An 8,581-nucleotide genomic window follows, 5' to 3' on the forward strand; every position below is an offset into this window, starting at 1 on the left:
TTTTTTTGTTGTTGTTGTTGTTGTTATTTTCTCTATCTTTTTGGTGGTTTTCTCTAGGTCAGAGGTTTTATGTTCTATATCAGAGATTTGATCTTCAGCATGGTCTAATCGACTTTTAATACTTTCAAGAGAGTTTTTGATTTCCTGTATTACAGATTTCACCTCTAATAGTTCCATCTGATTTTTTCTTAGCGTGTCCATTTTTTTCTTTCATATCGTGGAAGGACTTTCTAATCTCCTGTATTTAATTGTCTCTTTTCTGTTCCTACTCACAGAATTTGGTCATCATGAATGTTCTAAATTATTTCTCAGACATTTTGGTAACGTCCTCTGTTTTTTCAAGAAAGGGAAGGGAGTCACTGTATTCTTTTGATGGAGACATATTTCTTGCTTTATTCAGAACTGAGGCTCTTCCACTTCTAGCCATTTGGAGTACCTTTTAAGAGAACATTTCCTCAAATAGGAGCAAGTATGTTTACCTTTTGCTGTGGACCGATGAGTGCTGAAGTCAGGATGACTGGACAGGGGATTCAAACTGTGGTTGACATCTGGGATCTAGCTTCCTTTCAGCATGCATTATTGCTGCTTTTAAAAATTGCTCTGCTTTTGAGTAGAGTTTAGCTGAAAATAAGGGATTGAGTCATGTGAATATGTGTAAAAAGAATGTTCTTTCTAGGCAGAAAGGAGTTAAAGGACAAATGTCTTGAGATAGGAACATACTTGATATGTTTGAGGAATAGCAAGCTATAGAGTGATGGATGATGTGAGCAAGGGGAGATGGATGATAAATTGATCAGAAAGATAGTAAGTATTCTTCTTTGTAAGTGGAAGTAAGTTTTGATTAACCCAGTGAGATGTTAAATTAAAAAGAAAATTGCAAAGTTTGGGGCAGAGTGAGAGAAATATATGAGTTCTTTTTTAAAAATATATTTTAATCATTCTGCGAGGACTATTGGAGGCATTAAAATGCTATGGCCATAGTTCATGCAGGAGGTGATAAAGGAGGTAGTAGTGAAGCAGGAAAGAAGGAGTCAGATACTTATGTACTGTCTGAACAGTAAATTGTGTATATGATGTGTATCTTATTCTAAGTCTCATTAGTGAGGGCATAGATAGCCGGTTTCATAGAGGAACCATCTTAGCACCTAGAATCTCTATAATGTATGAACTGTTTGATAAATACTTGTGGAATGAATGAATGAATAAATAAATGAATAACTGAAAGAAGGAATAGGTGAATACTACATAATTGACTCTTGTTATAACCACTTAAAATTACATCCTAAACTAGCTCTGTTTAAAATGACTAAAATATATTTATCTGTATATCCCAATTCTTCCTTTCTTCTTTTCACTGTTTTTCAGAACTAAGGGTTACAACATACTTTGATGGAAAAATAAGCTTAAGCCTCAGACTTGCTGAATTTTACATAGGTAATTGTTCACTACCTCACTAGATCTCATAAGCTAAATTATTATTCTCCTGAGGAACTCTACTTCAAGGACAATGTGATGCCATTATATGCACAGTTTCCTTATTTGCATTGGCTCCTAGAAAGTCATAGCCTATCCTTTGAAATAATTTAAGTCAGATTATAAATCTATAAACAAAAATATTAATAATGACTATTTGCAAAACAAATTTTATGTACTAGAAATGAACCCTGCTTAAACACAATCATGTATCCATAAAAACATTGCATTCCTTTTCACTATTATAACAGCCCTAATCCAGACTATATTCTATTTATCTGTTAAATTTATTATTATTATTATTATTAGCCATAGGGTGTGTGCATGGAAAGAGACAGAGGGAGTAGAAGTGAAAACCACCCCCCAGAGGGGATGGCCACACCACTATCCCTTCTTCTTCATTTTCTTCTCAGGACTTTGGGCATGCATGCACAGGTATCTGGTGTGATTTTCAAGTTATTGGATCTGGGACTGGAACCATGGTAGGACATGTGGGAGTCCACCTTACTGCCATACCACCTGCTGGTCCTATTTTCAAAGGTTTTAAAAAAATATTCACAATAGAGAGTGCATGTGTGCACAAATATAAGAGAGAGAGAAAAGCCCCTAGACAGGTGATATATTTCCTCCAGATCTCCAGCTCATCAGGATTTTGGTCATGTGTACCTGCCTGGGCATTTCAGGTTGACTGGGCTGGGAAATTTGAACCCACAGTAGGCCATGTGGTCTCCAGTGAAGTAATCCAGTTAACTATCAACTGTGCCACTGAGGCTGAGCAAGTTTGTTTATTTTTATTCATGATAGAAAGTACACATGTGTGCTCATGTGCACATGTCATATAAGAGAAAGTGAGAGAGAGAGAGGCACTCTCTGTAAAGTGATCCCCTTTTCCTAGACCCCCAGCTCATCAAGATCTTAGGGATGAACATGTGTCTGGCATATTTCAGGTCAATCAAATTGATATCTTAACCTGTGGTTGGCCTTGTATTGCTTCCAGTACTACTCTTTTTTTTTTTTTTTTTTTGGAGAGATTTTCACTGTAGGGTGCGTGCGCTCGCCAGACAGACAGAGAGAGACATAGAGACAGAAAGCGAGAAATCACCCCCCAGGGGGGATGGTCACGCCGCAATCCCTTCTCCTCCATTCTCCTCTCGGGATCTTGGGCATGCACGCACACGCGCCCGGCGTGAGTTTTTTAAGCCACCGGGTCCAGGACACGAACCGCGGTAGACTACGTGGGAATCCAGCAACATAGCCATTACGCTAACTGCTGGTTCCCGCTTCCAGTACTACTCTTGAGTTTGCTGACTACTCCATGGAAGCTGGGCCTATCTGTTCAATGTGTTAAACCACATAATTCTCATAACTGCTGGTTGTTCTGATTATTTTGGGGTAGAAATTATACCATGCATTGAATCCATAACCCCTTAAATGTTCCAAAACCAATTTCTTAAAACCAGCTTTAGGTTAAAACATAAACTCTTTTAAGTGAAAATAGTAGAATGCTAGCAAATTTATGTAGTTAAATCTAATATTTTGCCCTGTTATAGTAATAGAATTATGAATTGTGGTTCTGGGTGTACTGGGGTTTGAGGCTCGTTTCAAGGAGAAAGCAACTCTGTTTTGTGATGTAGCTCATCCGTTTTTCTATCCTTCAGAGACTATAAGATTATTGAAACTCTATTAGAGTTGAATTGATCCTGGGCTTTTAATTAATCTCAAGCCAGGGAGAGGAAACTGAAGAATTAGCATTATATTAATTATATCTTCCAGATTCTTATTGACTTTTATGTTAAGCTGGGATTAATTTTCTGCTGGGCTGAGCTGACCTTGTCTTGATTTATGATGTAGCAATCCTCTATTCTAAGAGATATGTTAAAATGAAATAAAAATATCCATTATAGTAAACAATTATATCAGTAAGACCATTCACCAAAGAAATCAAGACCCTGTTCCTTAAAAAGTTTACTCTTTCCTTTTTATTGGAATGCTTTCCTGTAATGCTTAGAAAGACAATTTTTGTCAATATGAGGCTCAGTATTGCATTTTTCAAATTTTCCAAGCTGAAAGTTTCTCATGTTATATAGATTTCTGTTAGGTAAATAGAGTCTATAAACTGTAAAATAAACATATAACAAACAAAAAAATCTCAACTATGTAAAAATTGCTTTTAAAAGGTAACACTCTGATAGATATAAAAATATGGATTTACATTTTATGATTTACCTTAATACAAATACTGATTTATATTTTATAGTCCATATGATATAAATGTCTACAAGTTGCTTATTTTACAAGATATTAGTTAGGATTATAAGTTATTACATTAGATTTTTAAAATATTTTCAGAGTACAATATTTATAGTTTTATTGAGAGTGTATGTGTGTGTACGGGAGTGAGAACTTCCAATGGGGCATGGTCACACCATAATCCTTTTTCCCCCAATTCTCCATCATGTCAGGATTTGGAGCAAGCATGCACGTGAGTCTACCATGTTATTCATGGTACCAGGGCTGGGATTCAAATTGAAGTAGGTCATATGGGCTCCCTGTGCACAGTACTTAACTATAGCACTAAAGGTAGAATATTTTATTAAAGTCGAGCATGTCATTAAACTAATGAAATAGAGTATTTCATTAAACTAATTTCAGCTGTGTTTAAGATATTTTGATTGATGCTATGGGGAATTGTAAGGAATATCTGCTCTCAAAGAAATGATATAATAGTTGAAGGACAAGAGTTCAGCAGATGCTGAGGAGGTTAAGGCAGCTGGATCCCACATAGCTGACTGCATAGTTCCAGTCTCAGACCTGGTGTCTTGACAAACACTGAGCACGTGTACATGTGTGCCCAAAATCCTGAGAGGAGAATAGAGGAGAAGGGATTGCAATATTGTCATCCTCTCTGGGGGGAGGTTTCTCACTTTCTCTCTGACAAACACGCAGACACCCTACAGCAAACTAAAATTCAAAAAAAGTTGAAGAGCAGAACCAAATAACAGAATTAAAATAAAATTAAATATTAACTAAATAAAAATAATATTAAATAATATATAAATATATTATTTATTTAATTATTCATTCATTTATTTATTTTTGTTCAAGATTAGAAGTGACATCACATAGGGACCATCAGATGGCATAATGATATCTCACTGGACTTCCATGTAGCCACCCATGGTTCGAGTCCTTAACCTGAGAGCTTAAAACTAATGCCAGGCATGCGTGCATGCATGCCTCAAATCCCAAAAGGAAATGGAGGAGAAAGGATTTTGACATGGTCATTCCCCCTGGGGAGTGGTTTATTGCTTCTGTTTCTCGGTCTCTCTGGCAAGCTCACATGCCCTGTAGCATCTGAAAAAAGATTATATCACATAGTAGTAATATGCCAGTAATTAAAACTAATTTTCCAAATAATAATTCCATTAGAAGCTCAGCATTGGAAAAATTTATTTTAGGAGTGTGGTCAGATTTGACAGAGAAGCCCTTAACTCTAACAAGTGTATTTGCACCACATTTGCACATCTGAATCTATAGACATGAATTTTACCTGCTTGCAGAGTGTGGGAACAATTTTATTTTATAAAAAGCTCTGAGGGATTTTTTACAAAAAGCTCACTCTATATTCATTTTATTATTTTTACTGTGCCTGCAGAAACTAATAAAATTGGGCTTATCTTCTTATCTATACTTTTATCACTGACAGGGAAGAACATGGTAGGGGAATTGGTCCTATTGATTTGAGGATGTTCAGCATTCTTCTCAATATCTTTGAGAACTGAGGTGTAAAAACACCTAGATTAGTGTCTATCTTTTGTTCATTAGTGTTGAAACCCTAATTTAATTTAATGTATAATTAGTATACTCCTTATCAGAGTTAATTTTAAATTCAACTTCTATAGCTGGTGGTTACTTCATTTGAAGCAGGCTGGCCCACTCATCTTTTTCCCTTCTCTGATGACTAGTATTTATATCCTGAAACTCTTAATTGTAAGTTCTCTTTATTTCATTATAAATTCATGTTAACCTACCAACATAAATATCAAAAATTCTCTTGAAACAAATGCCATACAGACCTCTATACAAGCTGAAAACCTTACTCGAATTGAATGGCAGTGGAATTTAAACAGTATATGCTGTGCAATTGATTTTTACGGGCCAGAACAAGAAAGATCATGATCTGAATGCTGCACAGATTCAATGAGATATAGGAGGCCATGCTGTATTCAACCGGAATGCCCTCCAACTAGTAGCTAAGAAAGATTGTTATAGTTCTTCACCATTCAGATCCTATGTGATTAAACACTATTTTAAAGCATTCCTTCATGGAAATTCATAGGAATGAATAAGTACAATCTGTATGTCTGTACAAACTTTTTTGGAAAGTTACAACATATCAGACAGTGGAAGACATTCTAGTATAAAAATGACACTTTACCTAAAGTGTTTCACATTATCTGTCCCCATTGCTAAGTTACCCTACCTACATTTCTTAGTATGATTTTTGACCAAGCTATACACATGTGATAAGTTTCTATAAGCACATGATCTTTGAGATTTAAAAGTCCAGAATAAAAGTAATGAGTGATGATCATCAAGGGATCTGATATGTTTGTAGTAGGTGTATCAGAGTCTGTCTTTGTCTTTAAAAGTGTCCAGCAGTAGGTCGCTGGAGTAGAATTCTATTAAATTATGAGTAGGTAGGAGAATACTCATTCAAGAAAACTGGCTAACTATTGGTATGTCAGGGTTTCAGTTAGATTCTATGTTCTTTCTTTACATTCATCCCCATTCTCTTAAAGTATTTGATACAATGAACTTTATCAGAGCAGCATTATTCTCAACACAGTGTCACTTTTCTCACAGTGTGAACTAAAAATCACTTAACTCAGTTATAGCACTGAAAATTGTGGCTAGTTAAACACAATGTGGCCATTTTTTTTCATTTCATATATTTAGAGCATCAGTTACTGAGGGATTTCCAGGAAAATTGTATAAAAGCAATTTGCAGAACCTAATCTTACAAATAATAAAAAAGGTTAGAATCCCTTCATTTTGGCTTCTTTGGAAGCAGTTTTAGCAAGCATAGATTAAGTAAAAGATTCTTATATTGGTCAGAAAACTCTATAACTTAGATGAAAAATAATGGCAAAGTCATGAAAGTGACGTAAGAACAACTATGAAGAATCCATGTAAAGTAGAAATAGATACAACAAAGAAAGAAAGAAAGAAAAAAAACCCAAGTAAACCCTATTAACATCTCCAGATTTGAAAATTTGAAAGCTAGGGGTCAGCAGTTGGCATTGTGTTTAAGGCACTGGACTCCCACATGGTTGACTGCCTTCCAGTCCTGGACTCAGCAGCTTGAAAATCATGCCTTTAGCACATGCGTATGTGCCCAATATCCCCAGAAGAAAATGAAGAAGGGATCATGGAATAGCCATCTCCCCTGGGGGTTAATTTCTCCCTCTCCCTCTCCCCATCTCTTTTCAGCAAGGGCATGCACTCTATGGCAAAAAAGTCTTAAAATAAACTGTGAAGGCTAGAGGTAAAGATGAACCATAAGAAAGCTGGTCTTCACACATGGAGCCCTTTCATTGTTGTGGAATCAGAAATGCAGACTGTAGCACCATGGGGTACAAACAAAAATGGTGTCAGAGCAGCACATTGTGCAATGGGATGGGGGAAGTGAGGTGAGTCGCAGGGAACAGACCTCATGGGTGTGGGACTGTTGTAGCACACTCAGTACTTGGGATGAAGATGGTGTAAGCAAATCTACTGTGCTGCCAGTCTTGTAAAAGTACAGCATGTACAATTACGTACAGTACATAATACTTGATAATTATAGGGAATTACTGTGTTACCGGTTTATGTATTTACTATGGTATACTGTTCATTTTTATTTTAGAGTGTACTTTTTTCTTTTTTTTTTTACTTATTTATTTCTTTAGAGAGAGATTTTTGCTATAGGACATGTGTGCTCGCCAGAGAGGCAGAGAAAGACAGAGAGACAGAAAGTGAGAAATCACTCCCCAGGGGTGATGGCCATGCCATTATCCTTTCTCCTCCATTCTCCTTTAGGGATTATGGGCAAGTATGCACACACACCTGGTTTGGTTTAAACTGTTGGGTCTGGGACTTGGACCGTGGTTGATTACTTAGGAGTCCAGAGACGTAATCATTACACTGTCTGCTGGGTCCAGAGTATACTCTTTCATGTATTAAAAAAGTTTACTGTAAAACATTATGCCCTTTCATGCCAGTAACAGATGTACATCTTGGGTTAACTGTGTCTGCTGATTGCATCATTTTCTGTTGTGCTTGACTTAATTTCATATTGCTTTGCTCCTCGTGACCCTTCTGGTGGGACAAAACGTGGAGATGAAAGACAGTAATTTTGATGATCTTGACCCTGCCTAGGCCTATGCTAATGTGTGTTTGTGTCTTAGATTTTCACAAAAAGCTTTAAAAAGTAAAAACGTTAAAAATAGAAATAAGCTTATAGAATAAAGATATAAAGAAACTTTTTGCATAGTTAGACAATATGTGTTTTAAGCTAAGTGTTATTAGAACAGATTCAAAGATTTAAATAATTTTAAAGTTTATATAGTAAAAATATTACAGTAAGCTAAGGTTAAGTTTTATTATTATTATTTTAAGAATTTTTTTTAACCTTAGGCCACTTGTGCTCACAAAAGAAAGAGACAGAGACAGGAAGAAGAAAGGTTAGAAATCACCACCACCACCACCCCAAGGAAAGATGGTTATGTTCCTGTCCTTTTTCCTCCATTCTACTCCTGGGATCTTAGGCATGCATGCACATGTGCCTTGAGTGATTTTCAAGTCACTGAGTCTGGAACTCAAACCATTTGGCCATGTAGGAGTCCAGCAACGTAATTACTACACAATCTGCTAGCCCCAAATCGAGGGCTATTGAAGAAAGAAAAATACTTTATTATTGAAGAAAGAAAAATACGTTTTATAAATTCAGTTTAGCCTAGCATACAGTGTTAATAAACTCTATAGCATTGTAGGGTAATATAGTTGGTCTTCACTTTCATATACCACACACTCACTGGCTCACCCAACTTCCAGTCCTGTAAACTCC

Source organism: Tupaia chinensis, unplaced genomic scaffold (assembly GCF_000334495.1).
Source record: "Tupaia chinensis unplaced genomic scaffold, TupChi_1.0 Scaffold000606_1, whole genome shotgun sequence".
NCBI classification, from domain to species: Eukaryota; Metazoa; Chordata; class Mammalia; order Scandentia; family Tupaiidae; genus Tupaia; species Tupaia belangeri.